General features: G+C 36.8%; 1 protein-coding gene across 11 annotated transcripts in view; it reads right to left on the bottom strand.

Moving 5' to 3' along the window:
* Nucleotides 1-13,814, bottom strand: part of LOC129764515 (uncharacterized) — a 312,433-nt gene extending 298,619 nt beyond the window's left edge. For 10 of the 11 annotated variants that reach the window (XM_055763673.1, XM_055763674.1, XM_055763675.1 and 7 more), the window contains exon 1: nucleotides 13,326-13,813. The gene's annotated coding sequence lies outside the window, so the exon portion shown is untranslated. Of the gene's footprint in view, nucleotides 1-13,325 lie in introns of all 11 variants that reach the window. The other variant, XM_055763683.1, reaches the window with a different exon arrangement.
* Between the last annotated feature and the right edge of the window lie 10,871 nt (nucleotides 13,815-24,685).

The raw sequence follows: 24,685 nt of genomic DNA, 5'->3' as shown, positions 1-24,685 counted from the left end.
TAGTAGATAATAGTGGGTATTTGTTTTTGTGAAAAAATTCAAGAGCGTTTTTTCGAAATTAGATTAGTTGAAAAATTACTTGAAGTTACTAAATTGCCCAGAGGCTCTGGGGCAAAAGTTCGCACCAACGTTTTGCTTCCAAAAAAATTATGAAATGCTTTCAACCAATTTTTTAACGGGACCCACAAGAAGAAAGCTAATTTGAAGAAATGCACTCCAGAAATGCTCGAAATGGCCCGACAGAGGCTTTTGGAGGGAGTCTCGAAGTATCGGACTGCGGCAGACCTCGGTATTTCTGAATCAGCTCTGAGGAAGAGGCTCATATCAGTAATTGATTTATGATTTGAACCTTCTTTTATTGACATTTCTACTTCTGCTGGGATGTGCCAGTGAGCACCTAGCGCGATTGAGACCAGGGGTGACATTGCGCATTTCGAAACGAGTGATTTTTTTTCGTTTCGACTACTTTGACTTAGCTTTATCTACAAACCCAAAAATTTTACATTTCTCTACGAGACAAATTTTGCCCTAAATCTAGTACACTGAAAATATTAACTTGAAAAAGATACATAATATTAAAATCAATTCGATTTGAGTTCGAATTTTCTCGAAACGAGTTACTCGTTTCGAAATGCGCAATGCCTCCCCAGTATTTACGAATGAGCAGTATGAAGATCTGGCGAACCAATGCAGAGCACTGAACAAAACTTTCTATGGTATGACTCTCAAAGATTTACGGTGTCTGGCGTTTGATTTTGCGGAAGCCAACAACCTCCAGCATGAATTCAACCAAGTTGCAAAACTGGCAGGAAGAGATTGGACTTCTAGCTTCACGAGGAAACATCGTCTGTCTCTTCGAACCCCACGAAACAAAAGCGCTTCAAGGCAAAGCGTCGGAATCCGCAGAACCGAAATCCAAGATGAGAAATTAAAATAAACAATTACTTAAAAATCATTCAAAATTCAAATGAAAAATATTTTTATTTTCACCGTGTATTCAATCCAACAACGGTTAAGTTTTCTTTTATGTTCATGTTTTCACAATGAACTTCAAATAATATTGGTTTTTTTTCAACAAAGAGTTTCAAGAAAATCAATTGAAGGTAACTATGTATTTATAAACTTAATTTGTTGATAAAAAAAGTTCTGACATTTTCATATATCTTATATTGTCAGTCTCCTCCTTCCCAAAAATTTTCACGTGGTATGTAGATGACCCATTATCATATTTCTAGGTGCCAAGAATCAATCAGCACATAACAAAATCATGTTCGACCATAACACTCTTCTCCACCCATAACACATCATACAATACCTCCCTCCTCCTCACTGTATGATGCGTCACACTCTAGTAATGATGCTACTCCCGCTGGTAATGATAAAGCATTATTTTTTGTTACAAGTTATCTCAGAGATACAACTCAATAAGTGTGCACTTTTGCCCCCACTATGAGGCAAAAGGGGTTCTCAAATTTTGTTGGTTCCAAATGTCCTAAAATCGCATGACACGTCGAGATTTTCAGTTATCTAAAAAAATGGATGGGTTATATCTATAATATAACCGCAAGGTTGACATGGGACTACCTCAGCTTAGCAATCATTTGTTTGTATTGATTTAATACTTGATTGAATGAAACAATTTCCGTATTCAGTTGAACTCAACATATTTGTAACGTCAAATCATGCATTGTGATAACTTATGTTCTTCGTTACAAGAAAATTTAATGACAGTCGTTTTACGTTTGGTATGATGCCTAGATATCAACCAAATAATACCTGTGCATAAAGCTGAAATCGATTTTCTGCATCATATGCCTTAAGCGTCCGAAATATGATTCAGAACGGTAAGTTCATGCAAGTTTATTCGGATTTGAAGTCGGTGTTAGGGAAACACATTTCAGTCGGAACAAAAATACACCCGACTTGCATGAATTTTCAGTGCCGATTTCTTCCAGGCACCTTAGTTTTGAAATCTCTGTTAGGGAACACATTTCGGTGGGAACAAAAGCTCCCACTACTTTCATGTGTTTGTAATGCCGATTTCCCCAAGGCTGCTTGGTTTTGATGGCTGCGTTGGGGAAACCTTAAATCGGGCCAATCAAAACGAGGCAGTTAGGGCATTCAGATAACGCTTAACATTTTACAGTTATTCAACTGTTTATCTAATGAATAATAACATTTTATTAATTGCGATAGATGCGTAGAAACATTCCCTATCGATTGATGCAAGCATCTTTCCGATCCAGTAAGAAATGTTCGAAATATTTTATTGTTTCCTGCATGTTCTGTGTTTAGGTTTTCATTTTACCCCCCATACATTCCGATTAGACGTAGTCTCACGGCAAAATTATTGTCGAAAATCGATTTTTCAGACAAAAAAACGTCCAAAACAATTTTTTTTTGAAAAAACAAGTTTGGAGATAACAGTAAATCTCGAAGAGTAATGCAATTATAAGACATTTGACATCAAATTTTTCTTTGAAACCCCCGATTTTCGGTGATCTTTAGTTTTTCAAAAAAAAACTCAAATTTTAACGTCTGCGACACTAGTAAATCGTGCAAATCAACATCTAGAAGCAAGTTCCGAATGAGAAATCGAGATAACTATTTTAATTGGCACAAAAAACCATACGTTTCATCTCGTATTCCGAAAAAACAACTAAGAGTGAGAGACAAAAAAAATTCCGAGATGACACTAGATCTCGACGTTTCATGCAATTTTAAGACAATTGGCATACAAAAATTCGAAAACCCCGATTTCTCAACTCAAACTTTGACCGCTTTGTGCCACTCTCCGTTAAGTCCGATTGAGATGATATTTTGCATAGGGTGTTTTTTCGAGGAGGTGAACATTTTTTATGGGGTAACTTTTTGAAATTCGAGATGACAAAAAAATTCATGAAATTTCAATACGTTGTGAAAAAAATGACATAACTGTATTGAGTGCCCCTACCCCGCTAGTAAGGGAATGCCAGCATCATCCGCCTCTCAACCTGTTCATAAACGAATGTGTTCCATCTGAATTCACCTCAACAGCGGAAATGACCCGTTTTAGCTTCAAGAAAACGGACTTCAACAGAATGAAACATTTTCTGTCCTCTGTCAACTGGAATGACTTGCTACGCGATCTGTCCGTTGAAGCGTCGGTTGATATTTTTACCTCCGTCCTAATCTACGCAATTGTCCAATTCACTCCCAAGCTAGTTAGTAGACGACCACTATATCCTCCCTCTTCGATTGGTGACCTCTTCAGGGAACAATTTTCAGCTGTGTTCACAAATGAAATGCTTGATCCACAACAGGTGTCAATATACCACTTCGCCCAGCTATCGGCCCACATCCACAGATATCGCTTAACAATATTGAATCCAGTTGTGCTCGTTTGAAATGTTCAACAAATCCAGGTCCAGATGGTCCTAACCTTTGGCAACTATTTTCAATCGCTCTCGGTCGACAGGAGCATTCCCGAGTATGTAGAAGAAATCTTTCGTTTTTCCAGTGTTTGAAAAAGGTGATAAACGTGAGATTTCTAACTATAGAGGAATCGCTGCTTTGTATGCCACGTCAAAGCTATTTGAGCTAGTTGTTTTGGACTGTCTCATGCATAACTGTCTAAGCTACGTGTCTGAAACTCAACATGGGATTATGCCCAAAAGATTCACTTGCACCAATCTGCTCACCTTTTCTACATTGCTCGTCAGTACACGCTCGTAAGTTGGCAGCGCATGTGGAGTGGAGATGAGTTCGGTCGTTGGTTACACACACGATTATCCCTAAGGTCTCGACGAGTGCATGGTTCAAGGGATTGAATGTAGGTCATGATTTCATTCGCGTGATATCTCGGTTTATGTCCAATCACTACAACCTAAACGCGCATCTCTATCGCATTGGGCTCGCAGCAAACAATCTTTGTGATTGTGGCGATGGCTACCACGACATCGAGCATGTTGTCTGGTCGTGTATCCGGTTCCATACTGCTCGCTCTCAGCTCTCTAGAGCACTGAGAGCACAAGGCAGACAATCGGAGATCCCCGTCCGGGATATCTTAGGTAGCCGGGATCCTGATCTTCTGCTTCATCTATACCTGTTCCTCAGGAACGCCGATGTCAACGTTTAATGATGTTTCCTTCGTTGTGTCCCCGTTTTATATCCCTCCTATCCGATCGATAAACTTTTACTTAGTCGCGGCAATACATACACACACTCTTTACAGATACACGGGCCAAAGGTTGTGCAGTCCACTGATCATTCAACAAGAGCCAAAGGTTGTACCGCTCATGACAACTCTACATGAACTGATGATTGCGCCGGTTAGTGACCATTCTATCCTGGATTCCTCGAGTCGAGAAAGACGCACCACGCTAGATATGAGGTACAGACTAGGGGGGCGTTGCTGATTAAGGGTCAGCTGCATCCCAATAGGAAGTATCCCGTGTCGGGCACACGTACAGAGCATTGGAGACAGCAACATCCGAATTACGAAAACACTTGTAATACTAACCTCGAGCCAACCGCGAGTAATCGGTTATATATTACTAACATAGATAATAAGAAAAATTGTCAAAGTATTGAACTCCCGGCCCCGTGAGGCTAACGCCATATGAGCCTTGATAAAAATATATATTTAGGAAAAAAAAAATCTGCTCACCTACACATCCTTCATCATCAAAACCATTGAAGATCGCAAACAGGTCGATGCTATCTACACCGATTTTTCAGCTGCCTTCGATAAACTGAATCATGAAATCATGATAGTAAAACTCGAACGTCTCGGTTGTTCTATAACTCTACTCGGCTGGCTCAATTCCTACCTGGTTGGTCGCTCAATGTCTGTTAAGATCGGCGACACTATATCGGAACCATTCTCAGTTACATCGGGGGTTCATTCAGGTTACTGTACCTGAATGATGTGAACCTTACACTCTCATACGCCGACGCTTTTAAGCTTTACTGCGTAATAACCTGTCCAGAAGACGCACTTTATCTTCAACATGAACTTAATATTTTCTCCGAATGGAGCTCAACTAATCGGATGAGTTTGAATGCCAACAAATGTTCTGTCATTTCATTTGCTCGTAAACGCTTCCCATATTACTTCAGTTATACCATCGCCAATACGTCTCTCAAACGTGAAACCATCGTTAAGGATTTGGGTATTCTCCTAGATTAACGCCTAACCTTCAAAGATCACGTAGGTTATATAACCACTAAAGCCTCAAGAAGTCTTGGCATCATCTTTCGTGCTGCAAGACAATTCACTGATGTCCACTGCCTGAAGGTTTTGTATTGCTTGATGGTTCGATCCCCACTGGAGTATGCAGCAGTTGTATGGGCACCACACTACCAAAACGGTATACAACAAGTAGAGGCCATTCAACGCAAGTTTATCCACTTTGCTCTCAGACGTTTGCCTTGGAACGATCCTTTCAATCTCCCACGCTATGAGGATCGTTGCCAGTTAATCGATCTGGATCTTCTTTTGAATCGAAGAAATGTTGCCAAGGCTTGTTTTATGTCTGATATTTTGCAATCCCACATCGACTGCTCTGATTTGTTAAACGCGTTCAATTTTGATATTCGTCGTCGTACCCTTCGTTCGCACGATTTCATTCGAATTGCGACATTCCGCACAAACTGCGGCCACAATGAGCCAATTAGTAGTATGTATCGTGTGTTTAATCGTTGTTACTGTGTCTTTGATTTCCATTTGTCCCGCTCTGCTAATAAAAGTAGATTTATTGAAGTGCTCTGTTAGTTTAGTTTTGCTTATTATATTGAGTCCCATTAGTTTAGGTTTACCATTAAGTAGAATCAGATATTTGATGTTTAATGTAAGTATAGTATGTTTCATTAGGATTATCTAAATCTGTTGATACCTAAAAAGAGGAGGTTTTATGCCCATTTAAGAAAAAATGAGCCATGAGCCACACTTAAATGGGCTTTTCCCTCACTCCAAATAAATAAACAAATAAATTACGACTGAACGTACGACTCGTATAGAAATTTCACTAACACGTTGAACTCTCACAAGTTTTCAAAAATTCATGTCTCCATTTTGGTGAGTTTACCACGGCACCACTGTAGTCAAACAAAAAATTGGAAGGGTTTTACAATAAAAATAAACAAACAAAATATCGAAGAGATATTTGAGGTATTTGAGATATAAAATTTTTAATATTAAATTTCATTTTTCAGTGATATTTTAAAGATTTCCCAACAACTTTGTCAAACATCGTCTTTTAATCAGATATATGGATTTGGATCAAGATTTTGGAAAAAAAATGATCAATGTTTTTGAATAAGCGGTTTTAAGAATCAGCCGTAATTTGAATTGGGCATATGATAATGAAAACTGCAATTTTAAGTAGCTTCCATCATATTTACCAAGTTTCATTAAATCGAAGAAGGTTACGTCAAAATTTGCTGTTTTTCTACTCATTCAGCGTAGAATTGCTCTCATGCTATTTTCGACGAATATGCCCTTTTTTTTTAAATTGGTACTTCCAAACAGCCTGAACGATTTTCAATCGTTTTACAACAAATGAAAAAAATATTTGAATGAACTATTGTGTACTGCGTAAACTTTAAAACGATTTTTTTTAAATCAAAATAAAAATATATTCAGATTGATTGGCATCCATCCATTCCCGCTGCTGATCCCGCTGAGCTCCTAATTCATTTCCCGTTCAGGTGTCATATAATGACAGAGCCCTAGAAATTGACATCGGAAACGGAACCAAGTACTAATGGAACACAGCGTCAAAGATAGAACTTTGCATTTTAGTATTTAGTATCATTACGTCATTTAGTCATTGAATAAATATAAGTGATTGGTATAGAATTGGAAAAAATATAGTTTGAATAGAAGCTGGTACTGTGTTTATTATCAACAGCTTTGCATGTCCTGTTGCCTTCGTTTTTAACTGACCTCATGTTGACCAGCTGAAGAATATAAATATCGTTGTTGGACCATAGATAAAGAATGCAACCAAAAATGTTGATATATTTGAGTAGAATTGCATGCAGATATGCTTTTTTTGTATTACTGTTCTTAAATAGTCATCATGATTTCTCAAAACATTGACATTGACTTTTAAAAAAAAATCATTGCTTTATACTCATTGTGAGTCCACCATAAACCATCTAACTCTTGCAAACTAAAGCGGGATTCTAATAAAATACATGAAAAATATCTAGGGAGCGGGGTTGCCACATTTAATTCTGTAAAAATTTCTATAAAAATCTGTACATCTGTATTTTAGCTAAAAAATCTGTATCGGAAAGTTAAGGAAAAAATAGAAATAAAAGATTATATTCATTTTGAACTAATTTTTCTTATTTTTGGGTTGTTAAAATCGTGTAAATACAGCAAAATAAATCATAGAAAAAATATCGCCTCTGAATTGTATGATGTTTTTACATGGTTTTGTTGAACTTTGCCTTCAAATTTCCTTCAACTTCATCCTTGATGTTCCTCCTCGAGCCGATACATAGTTTTTCGCTTTCAAAATTTTAAAATAGAGTCCATAATTGTGGGAGCCAACTGATTTCAGGACTTTGTTTTGTTGGCACTGTAAAGCAAAAATATTCGCTCAACACATGCTGATGAATGTCATCAAAAATGTCTTACAAACGACCTTAGCAATGGATACAAAAAATTCCCATCACGTCTATTGACATCCAACAGCTGGGACCAAGTTATATCCGAGTAACTCAATTTTTGCCCCATCAGATTCGACTTGAGTAGCCTGAATTTATTATCCAAGCCTCATCTATTACCTGTTTCAACAAATTGAGAAAATTGGCACATCAAATCATAATAAATCATTATGGTTTGGTAGTTTGACGAAATTTTGAGGGTTTGTCAAGGCTGCAGATATATTTCCCCAGTTCAGTTTAAGATCAACTTCCTAGCTGCATCCAATCCTTTTTTAGTTTCTTCTGCATCGATACTAACGCAAACATTCTTAGTCTTCAGAAAGTCTTCAAATTCTTTCACATCCCGGTCAGCATCAACGAACTGTTGCACGTAGCTCTCCAAAAATAAGTTACCCAGTATGATCAACAATAACAGTCTTCTCTCATTATAAAGTTTAAGCTCTTCAAATCGCTCTAGATTTCGCTTAAATGCCTCCAATGAAATCCATCTCGTTGCGTTGTGTTTTTTTTTATAAATCAAGGTATACACGAGGTATGTTCAAAAAGTATCGCGAATTTTCGAAACTTCGCGGGTTACGTATATTCGAATTTCGATTATTCAGTGGCGTTAGGTGCAATGTCAATACTCATGTCTCTCACTTTCGCCGACATGTTCGGCCACGTTGAATGTTCAGTTAATTGTTGACAGCTGCTTTGCTCGCACGTAACTCGTCTTCGATTGTTACCTATTCAAAAAAAATGGATCAAAGAACCTGTATCAAATTTTGTGTGAAAAACGAAATCCCAATGTTGACTGTGGCATACGGAGAAGCCAAAAACAACACACCAATGATGCCGCAGCCACCGTATTCCCCAGATTTGGCCCTCTGTGACTTTTTCTTGTTCCCGAAACTGAAGAGGTCCATGAAAGGACGACGCTACGCTACGATTGACGAGATAAAGACGGCATCGAAGGGGGAGCTGAACAAGATAATGAAAAATGATTTTTTGAAGTGCTTCGAAGATTGGAAAAAAAGTTGGCACTAGTTTATAATATCTCATTACATTGAAGGGGACATGAATACCTACATGAATAAATAAATATTTCTTTAAAAAACACAACATTCGCGATATTTTTTGAACACACCTCGTATGTATGTACTGTTATAAATTTTATATTTAAAATTGAATTTTGAAACAATCTGTGAATTATGTATTTTCGCTGAAAATCTGTAATTCTGTATATACAGATCCTGTATCTCAAATTTGGTGAAAAATCTGTAAAATACAGAATATTCTGTATATGTGGCAACGCTGCTAGGGAGTGTGTTCAAGAAATATAAATGTTTGTTATATTTATTTTAACCCGTTGAACGACAATTTATTTTCAGTCAGCACTGCTCTGGCAGACGATTTAATTTTCATAGTTTTAAGAGTTTTGTTGCTAAAATAATTGATTTTAGCCATATCTGGTAATATTTCTACACGTTATATATTCATTACATTCCCCTCAGAAATAATATAACTTCTATAGACGGATATCACTAGTAAAATAACTGCCATTGCACTTCACGTTGTGTCGTTCATTAACTTTACGCGAATATGGATGCATAGATTTATACAAATTACATTCTAACGGTAACTAGAAGCATGTACACAAGTCTATCAAAGCAATAGACTCGATATGATTTACTGATACTGCTCACATGAAAAGCATCAAAACTCAATAATTTCTGGCGAGTCCAGCTCCTCATTGTCAGTTTGTTAAGAAAAGTTTATGACGAGCTGGACTCGTCATTTCCGTTGAAAGGGTTAAAGTTTGAGTAAGTTTTTTCAACAGTGTATCTAATATATGTTTTTTATAGAAAGTTATTTGACTTTTCAGTCATGCATACACCGAGATTTTAAGCTAGTGCATTTTTGAAAAAAAGAATTTATGTAGTTTACATCCTTATAAAAAAAATCAGTCGCAATTAAAAATGGAAAATTGATGAGTTGGCTCGAGAGTTTGTTTTTCTTTTCAATGTTAATTGCCTATTCAATTAACTTACTCTAGCTTACTTTGTAGAAATGTTTAAGCATCAGAATTTTCTTAACTTGAACCAATCTGATCCAGTGAAGAGACAATCCTCAAGCAAAGGCCAAGGTGACGCCGTAGGGTCAGTTCAAAATATATTGCCAGCAGTGTTGCCACATTTTTATCTGTACCAGAGTGTTTGGAATAAATATCCTTTCTCTTCTGATAATGGTTTATATTATAATAAGTACATTTTTGTAAGTGTATTGAGATGATTTTAATACTGACCGAGTAAGAGTAAGAGTTAAGAGTTACATGCAAATCGGCAATCAATTATTTTCATTGAGATTGACAACAAACTTAAAACTGTCTTCAGGGGTGGTAGTTTGAGAGGGGGTACACTTGCTTCACCACAAATCGAAATTATTATGATCTGCGATACATTCACTAATTAGAAGACTCAACAACCGTTAGGCTTGGTGGAGAAGTGCGTTGAGCTTTTATATATTCGAGGTATTTTCGCATGTTGCTGCATCAAAAAAGTATTCAGATAAGGACGAGACTGCACAAAGAACACCGAACTTACTTCGTATGAGAACATGTTTAAACACTGGAGAGGTTGTTTAATCTACTTAAAAGAAGATCAAAATTTTCTGGTAGGAACCTTTTTTAGACCCGAGGTTCAGGTTAGACCATTTAGGAGTTCTCTAAACGTAAACAGACATACAAAAAAAAACTTCAAAATCAACATCATCATACAGAAATATCTTGAGACGAATCTTATGAGAATAACAGCTCATTGCTGTCTTCAAAACCTTTTAAATGAAACGAAAGCGATGAAGCTGAATAAAACGTTGATGAGATGAGTTGATACCAATAAAAAAAAACATATTACAGATGATGAATTCAATTTTAATAATCATTTTGACATGTTAGTAATCACACCTTATGTTTAATCACGTGTGAATGATGTTTATATGCTATTGTGTTATAACTTATCTAATGTTAACAAGATTTTTTTTCCAAATATCCGGTATCCGGCCGAATAGCAAATATTGGCCGGATAGGCCCGATACCAGATAGTTACCGGATATCCATTTATTTACTCATTTATTCATCCATTACTATCAACAGGCCTGAACATTGATGCCCTAATGATACTATTCGTTTCATCTCTAGCTAAAAATCTTTCTCATCTGTACTTTTTCTTCCAAAAATCTGAACCATCCAAAAGCTTCGTTTTAGAGAAAAAAAACCTTTTTTATTGGCATGAAAAAATACTCATTTATTTACTACAAATACTACATTTACATTTGCAAATAACTCGTGTGTTTGATGATGCGTATACATTAGGGTGGCAGCGAAAATGGTCATGTCAAATTTCAAAACCCGACCATGTACATTTTGTTTATTGGCCCAAAAAAAAATTATCTGTTCAAAGTTTCAACTCAATCGGACATGATTTGGGGATACCTCAAAGCGCTCAAAGTTTTGATTTTTTGATCCTCGAAAATCTCCCAAAGGAAATTTGGAAAATCGAGTTTTTTTTCGATGCCAAATGACTTAAAAATGCATAAAACGTCGAGATCTGGTGTAATCTCGAAAAAAAATTTTGGCTTAAAATCGTCCTTTTGGGACTTAGCCTGAGAAACAATTAAGATATGGAAAAAATTTAATCATCGAATTTCAAAAACCGACCATGTACATTTTGTTTATTGGTCCAAAAAATCGGACATGATTTAGGGGTGCCTCAAAGCTCTCAAAGTTTTGGTTTTTTGTTCCTCGAAAATCTTCCTTCCCCCCTTGGAAAAAAAAGGAAATTTTGAAAATCGAAATTTTTCTTTCAATGCCTAATGACTTAAAAATGCCTAAAACGTCGAAATCTGGTGTAATCTCGAAAAAAAAATTTTGACCGAAAATCAACTTTTTGGAACTTAGCCTGAGTGGCCAAAAATTCAAAATTTTGAGTGCTTTGAGGCATCCCTAAATCATGTCCGATTGAGCTGAAACTTTGCACAGATCATTTTTTTGGGCCAATAAACAAAATGTACATGGTCGGTTTTTGAAATTTGACATGACCATTTTCGCTGCCACCCTAATGTATACGCATCATCAAACACACGAGTTATTTGCAAATGTAAATGTAGTATTTGTAGTAAATAAATGAGTATTTTTTTTCATGCCAATAAAAAAGGTTTTTTTCTCTAAAACGAAGCTTTTGGATGGTTCAGATTTTTGGAAGAGAAAGTACAGATGAGAAAGATTTTTAACTAGAGATGAAACGAATAGTATCATTAGGGCATTAATGTTCAGGCCTGTTGATAGTAATGGATGAATAAATGAGTAAATGAATGGATATCCGGTAACTATCTGGTATCGGGCCTATCCGGCCAATATTTGCTATTCGGCCGGATACCGGATATTTGGAAAAAAAATCTTGTTAACATTAGATGAGTTATAACACAATAGCATATAAACATCATTCACACGTGATTAAACATAAGGTGTGATTACTAACATGTCAAAATGGTTATTAAAATTGAATTCATCATCTGTAATATGCCAATAAACAAAATGTACATGGTCGGTTTTCGAAATTCGATGTTGAAATTTTTTCCATACATCCATTGCCACCTTAGTATACATAGTTTTTCTGAAAACCAGGCGATACTGCGTCCTGTACCTTAATATTGCTTTGTTCAAATGTAAGAAATTTCACACGCGGAGAAAGTCTGTACCAATCTGTACTTTTTTATGAAGATCTGTACCCTTTACCGTACAGAATCTGTACCAAAAATAACGAAAAAATCTGTACCTTTTCCAGATAAATCTGTACGTGGGGCAACACTGATTACCAGCTTCGTGAGGCTCTACAGTATCACCCACGAAGATGGTTGACTCGGATCATGAATCAAAAATTGTTGCTTATCTGACACCCCGAATAAACAATTTGAGCGGTATTTCTCGAAACGATAACTGAGATACCAGAGTAGATCAGAGAAAAAAAATATTTCAGTCAGAGGAGCCAATGACAAATGTTAAAATTCGCTATTCGATACGAATAAATTCACAGTTCGCACCATCTCCATAATTGAAGAGTACATGGGGCAATATGGGAACGGCAGCGAACTTAATCGTCTGTAAGACAACTTGTTTGATACGGCTCAACACCAGAAGTTCAACTTATGGGTATATGCAGAGTTCAAAATATCTTTAACATTTCTTTAATCATTCGATATTTCTTTGGCAATTCCTTTTTTTTAGTTTCAATTCATAAAATCGAGCGTAAAGATCACGAACTTAAGTTGAAAACTTCGATCTCGACAGTAGAGCCAACTTTTTTTTTCAAATTTTGGTAGATAGAAAAATCGTTACATTTTTTTTCTGTCTGAAGGCACTTGAAACGTCAATTTTGACACATCAAACTAATCGCACTATTTTTCGCATACATTTTTCCGTGAGTCAGAATAATACACCACAATAAACTATTTGAAGCTGACCAATGTTGCGTTGCAACCAAGAGTGCTGCCAAAAACTCACTTTTTTAAACTTTACTATGACGCAAAGATTTGCTCGATTTTTTTAGAATCGCATGGAGCTGAAACAACACTTTGAAGTACAAACTAAATATGAATGAATATATGACCGAGATTTCAAATAAATTACCCACCTCCAGCTCTTTATTAATCCAAGTAAATTCTGGCCATCAATTGAAACACTTTACAAACTGATTGCTGTGACTGGAGTTGAGTCTTCCAACTCAGAAAATTATCAATTTCACCGAATCATTCCGACACTCAACACACAAAATTTTCAGAATCTTCTTTCTAAATTATGAAAACACGCAACCCAACCGACGAAACATCAACCCTCGGAAATCAACAAATAACAAAACTTCACCCAAGGATTCTTGTCACAAAACAGTCCAAATTTTGTAGCACAACTCTGGAGTCGCTTGGTATTTCGTGCAATTTTATATTCGTTTTTACGTTTTAACAACGCAAAATGCACTTTCAAAACCAATCACCAACAAACGCGACCGATCGCAGAGAACATCTATTTTGGCAAACTGTTTGCCGAAAGCGGTAGGAAAGATCACTCCCGAAGCTGCTTATGAGAGAGCGCGCTGCTCAAGTGCCGACCGCCGAATAGCAACTGAGTTTGGCAGCCAGAGTCACACAGAAAAGGTAGGAAAAGCGCCCTCGTGGATGAACACCCGGACCGTGTGTTCGCGCTCTCGGCGTTGCTGCTTAAAAACGTGGTTCATTCTCAAGCCATCAAGTAAAAGCCGGCTTGCGCGCGCGAATCCGTCCCAAGCATGTGGAACATTTTCAAATTGATGCTGGGCGATCGAAGTAACGGGCAGTCACATGTTGTGAAACATGCCGGTGCTGTAGCCGGCAAGCAGAATGATGTAGCGTAACGGTGCGACGTGATAAGGGGTTCATTCGAAGTGCGACCAGCATCAATGAGGATTTGGTTGCGGTATCGCGGTATATAGCAGGGATGCCAGCAGAAAGCATTGAGTTATTCAAATAACCGAGGTTAATCGGGTATTGGGGAAATATGTTTTTATGTTACCATATTATCTTCCTTTTCATCTTCAATGGCACTAACGTTCCTAGAGGAACTTCGCCGTCTTAACGTAGTATTACTTGCGTCATTTTTATTAGTACTTAAGGCTAGTTTATACGGTGGGAGTGAGCATACGAGTTGACATAGTCAATTACAGCGCGGACTCGATTATATACAGTTTTTGATTTCTTTTCATTGTATATAATAGAGTCAAAAAAAAAATTCTTTATTTGTTTTTTTTTTGTATGTATCTTTGGTTTTTTGAAAATAAAAGAGGAATTTGATTTTTGGTTGATCCCCTTAAAGTCAGAAAACACCTTCCTCAAATGAAAAAAATGAATTTATTCAGATTCTCTCAGGACGTGATAGACGATCATTGTTCGAGACGAGACTTGAATAACAAGGACACACGCTTAAACTCGTGATTCCGCCGACACGAGAACCTTTGGATAACGAATGTTCGAAAGAATTCACTAAACCGAGATATTTCAATTCACAATTTTTATTTCACCGATAGCAACAATTTATAACGTCCAGATCGGTGGCCGGTTGGTACGAGAAAGAGGGTCGAGAACTTGGGATGCTGGTTTTTATACCTTTTTTTTCGTGAGATTTTTTTCCAAAAATTGTGGTTTGTGCACTGGATATTACTTATCCTCTACTACTGCAATTAATAGTGTTTAGCTGAGGTTTGCTCCTTAGCTACTATACTGAACAATCATATTTGATGAAAAAAATCTTCGTACGTATATGTTCGAATTTCAACAATGACATAGTTATAGAACTTTTTTTTGTATCGGATTCTGTTGCCTCAAACTGGCTCTAAATTAAAAAGTACGCTACGGAAGACAATTCTGATGCTTTCATTTGAAAGATGAGAAAATTTTGTACAGGATATAGTAGTAGAACAACTAAACTAGAGGATTTTTTAACATTTTGGAAGTAAAACACTTAAAAATTAGTAATTTTTAATGTGTTATTATTAATTTTATCCTAAAAAATTATATTGTTTCTATCAATTAAATTGCAGTTATCAAACCGCTCTACAATTTGTTCTTTGACGCACAACTTCTATCTTTCTTAGTTTGGCTGCAATATTGATATAAACAACTCCTGGTGAAAATTCAAGCGAAATCTTCAAAAATCAAGACTTTTACCCCACTGTACATGTAATAGCCACTTAAACTTCACCTTAACGTTGAAAGGTTACATCTCTTCATAAAATAAGCTATATTTGAAATATAAAAAAAATATTGTTTTCCAAACTGTATATAATCGAGTCCAGAATTGTATATAATAGAATCACAAACAATCGAGTCTGTATATAATCGAGTCCGACCTGTACTACAGTGCAGCTACACCGTGTGAGTTACATAAATTTTTTTTTAATTTTACTTGCACTCGCATCTCCCAATATCGTGTTTTAAGTTTTCTAGTAATGTAGCAACAAACGTCAGATGTCAAAAACCCATAATATCTGTGTTTTTAAAAAAAAATCAAGTTTTGTTGTTTTTGATATCTCAAAAAATTTTCATGTGCGTCTTATAAAAATCATTACAAATCGAATAGTGAGCCGATTTTAAATATTAAATCTGATTTGGATCAAGAAATTAATGTTCTTCTACGAATTCGAGTAGGTGTATCGAGATTTTAATCACAAATTTCATAGATTTCATTCCAAAGTGAAAATTCGGTATGTGGGTAATATGGCACCCTAATGTAAATATAGTGTTGATGATACACTATGCTAAGTACTGCATGCCCATGCAGCAAAATTAAATTAAAAAAATAACTACGCTTGCGACTTTTGTAAAGGCTTTTGATTCGTTTTACTTTTTTAGTTAGAAATAAATCGAGATGAAATTTGTTAACTTTTTCTTGAAAAAATCGTTGTTTTGTTCCTCTTTGTTTTGCAAATTTGAATGCTTTTTCGTCAAAGTTGAGTTAATTTACGTAAAATAGTGTACTTCACTTCTATTTTGTATGAAAATGTCAAAAAATACATTTTTCACTGATTTCAGGATGATTCTTTTAATTTGAAAAAAATAAAAAATGGGGTGCCAAATTTATACCCAGGCATCTCGGGTACTAGAATTTGAGTTGTTCCACTTTTATGCTCAAAGCTCCGAGCCAAATCAAGATTTTTGAAATCGGTTTGCGGGGAAATGTCCGCAAAAGACCCCCTCATAATCTGAGGTAATATGAAGAAATTCTGAGCATTGGTCAAGAGCTAAATCAAAAAAAAAACAAAATGGGGTACCGAATTTGTACCAGTTCCTCAACAGCCATCCCATGCCAAACCGATATAGTGGTTCTCCAATTTCAATGAAAAGTAGTAGTTTTGTTCTTTAACGCAAAACATTTGACCCGTATTTTTTTAGAGTGGTCCGAAAAATCAATTTTCTCCTTTTATTCAAAAATGACTTTTTTGCTAAAATTCATAACATTTGAACCACTGAAGATCGACATTTTAAACTAAAACCAAAAAGCTAACCTTCTTTGAAAAAATATCACACTTGCGAGAAGGTTGGATTCTAGTCGCATGTGTCTAGTCTAGCCATATAGGAATATTGAACGAAGACTTAAAACTTGTTAAATCTGCAAAATAATAACACAGAAACGAAAAATAATACATCTCTGATTTTTGGATAATATGTAAAAAATATAAAAAAATATGTAAAAAAAACCAGCTTTCCAGAAAAAATATAAAACATATAGCGCCCTCTATCTTTAACAGAGAAAACTATGAAAAACTAATTCAACCAATAATTCAGTCAAACCGATATAGTGGTTCTCAGAATTTCGTCAAAAGTGGTAATTTTTTTTTATCGCAAAAAATTAAACCCTTTTTTTGTTTTTTCGTTAGGGTGACCATTTCCATTTTAGGGAAAATCGGAAAAATCAACCATTTTCCTCTTTTTTCCAAAAATTCCTTTTTTTTTAATTCATAACTTTCGAACTACCATACAAATGAAACTCAAATTTCTACATTACGTTGCATTCATTAAAAGTATGTGGCATGAATATCGATTGTCCATGTTTTTCATGGTCAATTATATGTGGCATGTTCGCGTGTTGGAAAGCCTTCATCTTCGTTCATCTACGCACCGGAAAACAAAACGAAGAACGTATTGGCATTGGCATTGAAGCATTGAATTAACCTAACGATATACATAAATAAAACAGTTCAAAGGGGGTTTAATCCGACAGGTCATGTTCTTTCTTCTCAATTTCTGTATCTGGATTTACTCACTATTATTAAAATTACAGAAAAATAGCAAAAAAAAACTCATCATCCAACCAGATTGTTGGTGTTGTCAGCGAATAAAGGACACACATTTCTTCAAATTTGTTTCGTTGACAATTTTGAAAATCATTGAAATCATTGTGCGTTTGATCGTATGAAAAGTCAAGTCCGAATGAATAACTTTCTTCACGAATCAAACGTGTTGGTTCAGTTATTCAGATGAAATTGGAAGATATGCCTTATGACGACCACAACGTCGTTGAATTACTTGACATTGTTCTGAAACGGTGTAAAGATAGCGATATGCAGCGAGTTTTTGAGAGCTATTTACGCATTACAATATAGACCTATATTTTCCATGAAGTGGATGAAAAATAACCTGTTAGTAACAGCATATTTTTTTCGAATTTCATTGGAAAGTTTCTGTATTTTTTAGGGTGAAAAAAAATAAACAAGAAGGTCAGCTCTCTGAACTTCTACGTGTACCGTTTGATTGTCGGGCATAAGGTTGATAACCATTTGCTGCGATATCGTCGATGTTTCCAATATAACGAGGCAACATACATACGAGGGCGGTCCGATAAGTACTAAGCCTCATCGCCCGATGGTGTCAGTATCGTAAGAGAGATTACCTATCGTGTAGTACATTCTCGTAAACAGCTACTGTCAAAATTTCAGCTGCTCGTAGTTTAGTATTGACCGTGTGTTGAAGCGGGCGTGTCCGCGTATTTTAGAAACATGAAAAAATGGAAATTCCGCGGTCGTCAGCATCCCTGGGTCAAGTGTACCGAGCTAAAAGGAGACTATGCTGGGAAATAAATCGCCACTTTTCCAAATATTTCTTTTTTTTTTGTGGGCTAAGTACTTATCGGACGCCCTTGTATATATGAAACTCAAGACTGAGCGCCTGAATTTCTTTAATTTCAATCAATCAAAACTACCGTCCGAGGTGTTCGTATCCTTGATACATGTAATAATTTCGAATAGAAATGTGAACATCATAGATAAATTGACAACCTTTCCATCGACATATTGGAAGCATTGAATTAACCTTACAATGTTCACAAATGCAATGTTTGTTTTCATATGATGTCATTCGGAGCAGACATTGAAAAGAATGTGAAGGATTTAATCTGACAGTTAAGGTAATTTCTTCTGAAGCACAATTATATACTTGGATTTACTTGCCATTATTAAAATTACAAACAAATATATAGATACAAGAATACATTCATCATCGATCGATTATGGTTGCTGTCAGCGAATTAAGGACATATTTTTGTCCGTAGTTTCTGGAAATAATAAGAACAAAAAAAGGATCTCCTATAAGCAAAAATAAATAAAAGTACTGATGAAACTCAGCTCTCAACATGCTCTCCAAAAATCTGAAACATCTCCGATTTCTGCTAACATCCTCGAATTCAAAAACATGTTGAGTTTTATGAGCTATATTCCCATCAAATGTAATCAGTTGCATCAAGATAAGTATATTTTTCGAAAAGTTATGATTATTTGAACATTGACAAAATTTTGCTAATCTCATTTTCTGTCTGTAAACCAAAGAAAGTAAGCACATATATTTTTCCTATACTTGTATTGTATGAAGATATTTTACAAACTCGAAATGCTCCGGCAACACTGAAATGTGTTCATTCGAAAACTAACGGAAGGAGAGCAATCAATTTTTCTCCCTCTCCAAATATGATACTGCTCTCACTTGACATTGAAAATCCTCCATTTCTCCCAGCGCTCTTCTCAACATATCGTGCAATCGAAAAGCAATGCGAAATGCGTTTTCGCATTCGGCGAATCATTCTGATCCACCCCGTTTTCAACCATGCTTCCTTCTCTCCCTCTCTACGCAACTTTATTTATAGACTCTGGCAACGCATCGAGCAGCATCGCCGCGCTTCGTCGTGTTGAGGCGTAAAGCCGAGACGCTTCTAAATAGGATTTGTATGGCTTACTCTCACCCACAGCTCTCGCGTGTTGTGGTTACTTTGTGGGTGTGGGCAAGCGCGCGCGTTGTTGTCGTCATGCGATGGCAGCAACGCAAGCATAGTATGGATCGAGGAAAGCACCGGCGATAATGCCATTGTGCAGCACGTGTTGCTTGTCAAGCGAGATCATTGGGTCAAGTAATTTATAGTCTGCGAGAGGTGTCAATCTGGAACTTGAACTTATCGAATTGAGCTATTGCGAATTGGAGACATGTTGTTGTTCTGTGGTAGATTATGCTCTATTAAGTGTCCTGCCTATTTTTTATCAATCTATACGGAATCAAGCAATTAACGATCATCAGTCGATCAACAGCGTATTGAAAGTGTTTTGCGAGCTGTATTGAATTACAGCAGCAGTGTTCAATATGAATTTTGTTTGTGTCGCTTCGATTGCGATTTGGGCTTGAAAGATGACGTCGACGCGTAGGATGAGATGAGAGCACACCTTTCTTTGTCTAGCTTCAGTTTTGGTGGTCCACCATAACTGGTCAGTCTTGTCTGAAGAAATTTAGGTGCGAACATTGTGCTAATCTTTGATTGATGAATATTTGAGATTCTAACAAATTTTACACTCGTTCAAATTCGAATACGCTGTCAGAAACGCTAAGCTTGGGACACTGTAAAATATATTGAAAATTATCATAAATGATTGATGTGGTTATTATGGATATTTCAACTACATTTTTCGTTGTTATCCACCACCCACCGTTTAGTTTGTCAAATGTTGTAATTGATGTGTCAAAATATGAATATAAACTTTATGGCTTACACCGATTGAACAGTTTCAGAATTAAAGTTTAGGTACCCACATCTTAGGCTACCGAATTGTAATCAAGGGTGCACTTCCTTGATGAATGTTTAAGAAATGGTTACAAGAGAATTTGATAGATGATTTATTTAATCCTAGCTGAACATGTGTAGCTTTGGACAACAATAATTATTTTTGTTGCGTCCGTAGCAATATCCACATTTGCATTATTACTGGAAATGGGACGCAGGTGATTCTTTTAGATGTTTTCACATTGTACCAATAAAAATCTTCACTAATGGATGACACATGTTTTATTATCGAGAAACCGACTTCTAAAAAATGTCGCCAGAGTGCCACAATCAACACCGATCAAAAAGCAAAAGCCACGTTTTTGTTCAAAATAATGACGATTTTGTTAGGTTAGGTTTTTACATATTTTAATTTTTTTTTCATAATATTGTATGTCTTCACAGTGAGTCAAAAGTTTTCAAAATGAAAATGGATCTTCACATCTGGCATCTCTGCTTTTCCTCCCCCCCTGTGCCCCCTTTTCCATAGCACAAAAAATGCGAGAACCACGATCCATTGGTACCTGTTCACCTAGTATGTATTTAACAGATGTGGCTACTTCGTGACTTCTGGCATCTTTCAAAATATGTGCGTGGGAAATTTTTTTAATTGAACGAAGAGTTCATAGCAACAGCGGAACAAGTGTATTTATGTTCAGATATATTACATTGAATGATAAAATGTGTTGCCAACCATAAAATCATGTTTTTTTTTGTATGACGACTGAACTTATCGATTATCAGACCAAATTTTCGTCATCGGTTTTTCACCAGTTGCAGAAAACGTGTTAATTTATTACATAAAATACTTATTTGATACAAAAAAGATATTTTATTTCAAAACATTTATTTATTTTTTTCCATCGGAGAATCCAGAAACATTTCTGCATCACGCCTACGGAACACGAAGCTGGATTTAAAGCTCAACTACACGAATTTAAAGAGCGAGTCGATAATTATTGCGACACACTAGATAAAGGTTTCTCAAACTATTTTGGGCAAGAGACCCTTTTTCTAGAATTGAGTGATACCTCAGACCCCTTTGCGGTTAATTAGGTGAGTAAACTTAACATCATTTTCTCATCAAAATCCAACAAAATAAATATAACTGAAATTCAGTAAATATCAAGTGTAATAAACAATTATATCAATCCAAATTACTTACAAATACTTAAGCAGATAAATAATTTACAAATTGTATTGAAAAAATTAAATTTGAAAAAAAAATTAAAAAATCTGTGTGTTGGATGAGCCTGGTGATTTTCTACCAATCTAATGCGATCACATGAATCAAGTGTATGAGTGAGTTCATTATCTTTCAAGCTACAAAACAATTCAGAATGCAAATGAACTTGCAAGCTTGCAAGTGTAAGTATGTTACATTGTAAAATATCAGTAATATGTAGTGATATTAGTAATATGTAACCGATTACTCGCGGTTGGCTCGAGGTTAGTATTACAAGTGTTCTCATAATTGGTATGTTGCAGTCTTCGATGCTCTGTACGTGTGCCCGACACGGGATACTTCCTATTGGGATGCAGCTGACCCTTAATCAGCAACGCCCCCCTAGTCTGTACCCCATATCTAGCGTGGTGCGTCTTTCTCGACTCGAGGAATCCAGGATAGCATGGTCTCTAGCCGGCGCAATCATCAGCTCGTGTAAAGGGTGTGTCACATCAAATTGCATCACGAAAAAAACGCTGTAGAAATTCGCACAGTAGACCGATCCTTTTGAAAATTTTAGACAGTAAAATAAAAACTATTAAACAACTTTTGGCATTTTCTTTTTATTCATACTTCGAGCTCAAGCCCGTATGCTCGCACCTTCCTCTTTACCCCGTCCATAAGGTTCTGTACAACGTCAGGTTGTAGTTTTTTGACGTAGGACTACGTCTTTCATTTCTATACCGGGGTGTAAAATCAAAGTTTCGAAAACGAAAGCGTTACGCCGGAGACCGAGATTTTGAGTGTTAATAGCTCCTAAACAACTGAACGAAATGGTATGATAAACACTTCATTCGAAAGATAAAATGTCTACGCGTTCTATACTTGTTACTTTTTGATCCAAAAACTTGTTTCAATAGTCTTAAAATTGCTTTCAAAACAGGCTATTGAAATCACCAATCGGTATATAAGCGAGCGCCGCTCGAAAATCCACTCAGTTCTAATTGAACAGCGATTGGAGCATGTTGTCGCTGTTGCGGTGAAGCTCTTTATTTATCATGAAAGCGCGGATGAACGGTGTCACCAAGAGCCTGTTTGTGCACCCTAGGCCAGAAGGGAATCTATCAGGAGGAGAGTGATGTCACAAACGGTTCCCTGGGAAGACATCGCTACACACACATACACGCGCGGCTATTAACAGGTGGTTATCGAGTTGGCATTAACCACTGGTGAGCTTCCAGTATCGAGGAAAATGTGGAAATATCTAATCGTTACTGAAAATAATCTGCCAGTTCCTCTGGGAATTTTCAAAATATATTCATGTGAAAGAGTTTAATTGAATGTTTTCTATCCATGTTACACTGTGACCAAATATGTTTCAATCAAGTGCTATTAACAGGTGGTTATCGAGTTGGCATTAACCCCTGTTGGGCTTCCAGTATCGAGGAAAATGTGGAAATATCTAATCGTTACTGAAAATAATCTGCCAGTTCCTTTGGGAATTTTCAAAATATATTCATGTGAAAGAGTTTAATTGAATGTTTTCTATCCATGTAACACTGTGACCAAATACATTTGGTTTTGTGGTTTTTCAATCAATCGCAATTAACAGGATAGCTTTAGAAGATTATTCTTCCCCATCAGTAGGATATTTCCGTATCCAATATTGTATGCGCCCGCAATCGATTATTGCTCAGTCGCCGAAAGTTCCGAGCTCAGAGAGTTCATTCCCCTCTAGTTTGCCTTCCAAATTGCCATCGTAAACCACACCTTCTCTCGATTCAATCACACACAAAAAGCATACTTAAGCGATATTCTGGTGGTGAGACACATTCATTTTTCGTGAGGACATCGACAAGACAACATCGTTGCCTAACGTGCTGGAGGAGGTGGACGGCGAAGGATCGACACATACACGCGCAGAACTCTTTCCGTTAGGATGCCATTCAGCATCGAGAAAGTTCCGGAAAGATCTAATCATTGCTGGAAAATAATCTGCCAGTTCCTTTGGGAATTTTCAAAATATATTCATGTGAAAGAGTTTAATTGAATGTTTTCTATCCATGTAACACTGTGACCAAATATGTTTCAATCAAGTGCTATTAACAGGTGGTTATCGAGTTGGCATTAACCACTGGTGGGCTTCCAGTATCGAGGAAAATGTGGAAATATCTAATCGTTACTGAAAATAATCTGCCAGTTCCTTTGGGAATTTTCAAAATATATTCATGTGAAAGAGTTTAATTGAATGTTTTCTATCCATGTAACACTGTGACCAAATACATTAGGTTTTGTGATTTTTCAATCAATCGCAATCAACAGGATAGCTTCTGAAGATTATTCTTCCCCATCAGTAGGATATTTCCGTATCCAATATTGGATGCATAAAACCTTGTGCCTCCAACGTAACGCTCTCGTTTTCGATGTTCTCCAAATATTCATTCATTCAGAATGAATTCAGATTCAACTTCATACAAATGATCTCTAAATCAACGATAGTCCTACATCACCCTTGCGGTTATACCATAGATATAACCCACTTCCTGTTTTTTGAACAGAAATCCATTTTCCCTTGAAGTCCGCCTCCGATTTGACAACTTTTGGGTTCTTCCGGAGGGCCTGCTTCATAATCGCCCAATATTTCTCTATTGGGCGAAGCTCTGGCGCGTTGGGCGGTTGCATTTCCTTTGGCACGAAGGTGACCCCGTTGGCTTCGTACCACTCCAACACGTCCTTTGAATAGTGGCACGAAGCGAGATCCGGCCAGAAGATGGTCGGGCCCTCGTGCTGCTTCAATAGTGGTAGTAAGCGCTTCTGTAGGCTGTAGGCTACACTCCTTGAGGTAAACCTGCCCGTTTGCCGTGCCGGTCATCAAGAAGGGGGCGCTCCGCTTTCCGCAAGAGCAGATCGCTTGCCACACCATGTACTTTTTGGCAAACTTGGATAGTTTCTGCTTGCGAATCTCCTCCGGAACGCTGAATTTGTCCTCTGCGGAGAAGAACAACAGGCCCGGCAGCTGACGAAAGTCCGCTTTGACGTAGGTTTCGTCGTCCATTACCAGGCAATGCGGCTTCGTCAGCATTTCGGTGTACAGCTTCCGGGCTCGCGTCTTCCCCACCATGTTTTGCCTTTCGTCGCGGTTAGGAGCATTCTGAACCATGTATGTACGCAGGCCCTCCCGCTGCTTGGTCCGCTGGACGAATGAACTTGACAAATTCAGCTTA

The sequence above is a fragment of the Toxorhynchites rutilus genome, chromosome 2 (assembly GCF_029784135.1).
Source record: "Toxorhynchites rutilus septentrionalis strain SRP chromosome 2, ASM2978413v1, whole genome shotgun sequence".
Taxonomy (NCBI): Eukaryota; Metazoa; Arthropoda; class Insecta; order Diptera; family Culicidae; genus Toxorhynchites; species Toxorhynchites rutilus.
Note: the sequence above shows the minus strand (reverse complement) of the source record. Positions and strands in the feature narration are given on the sequence as shown.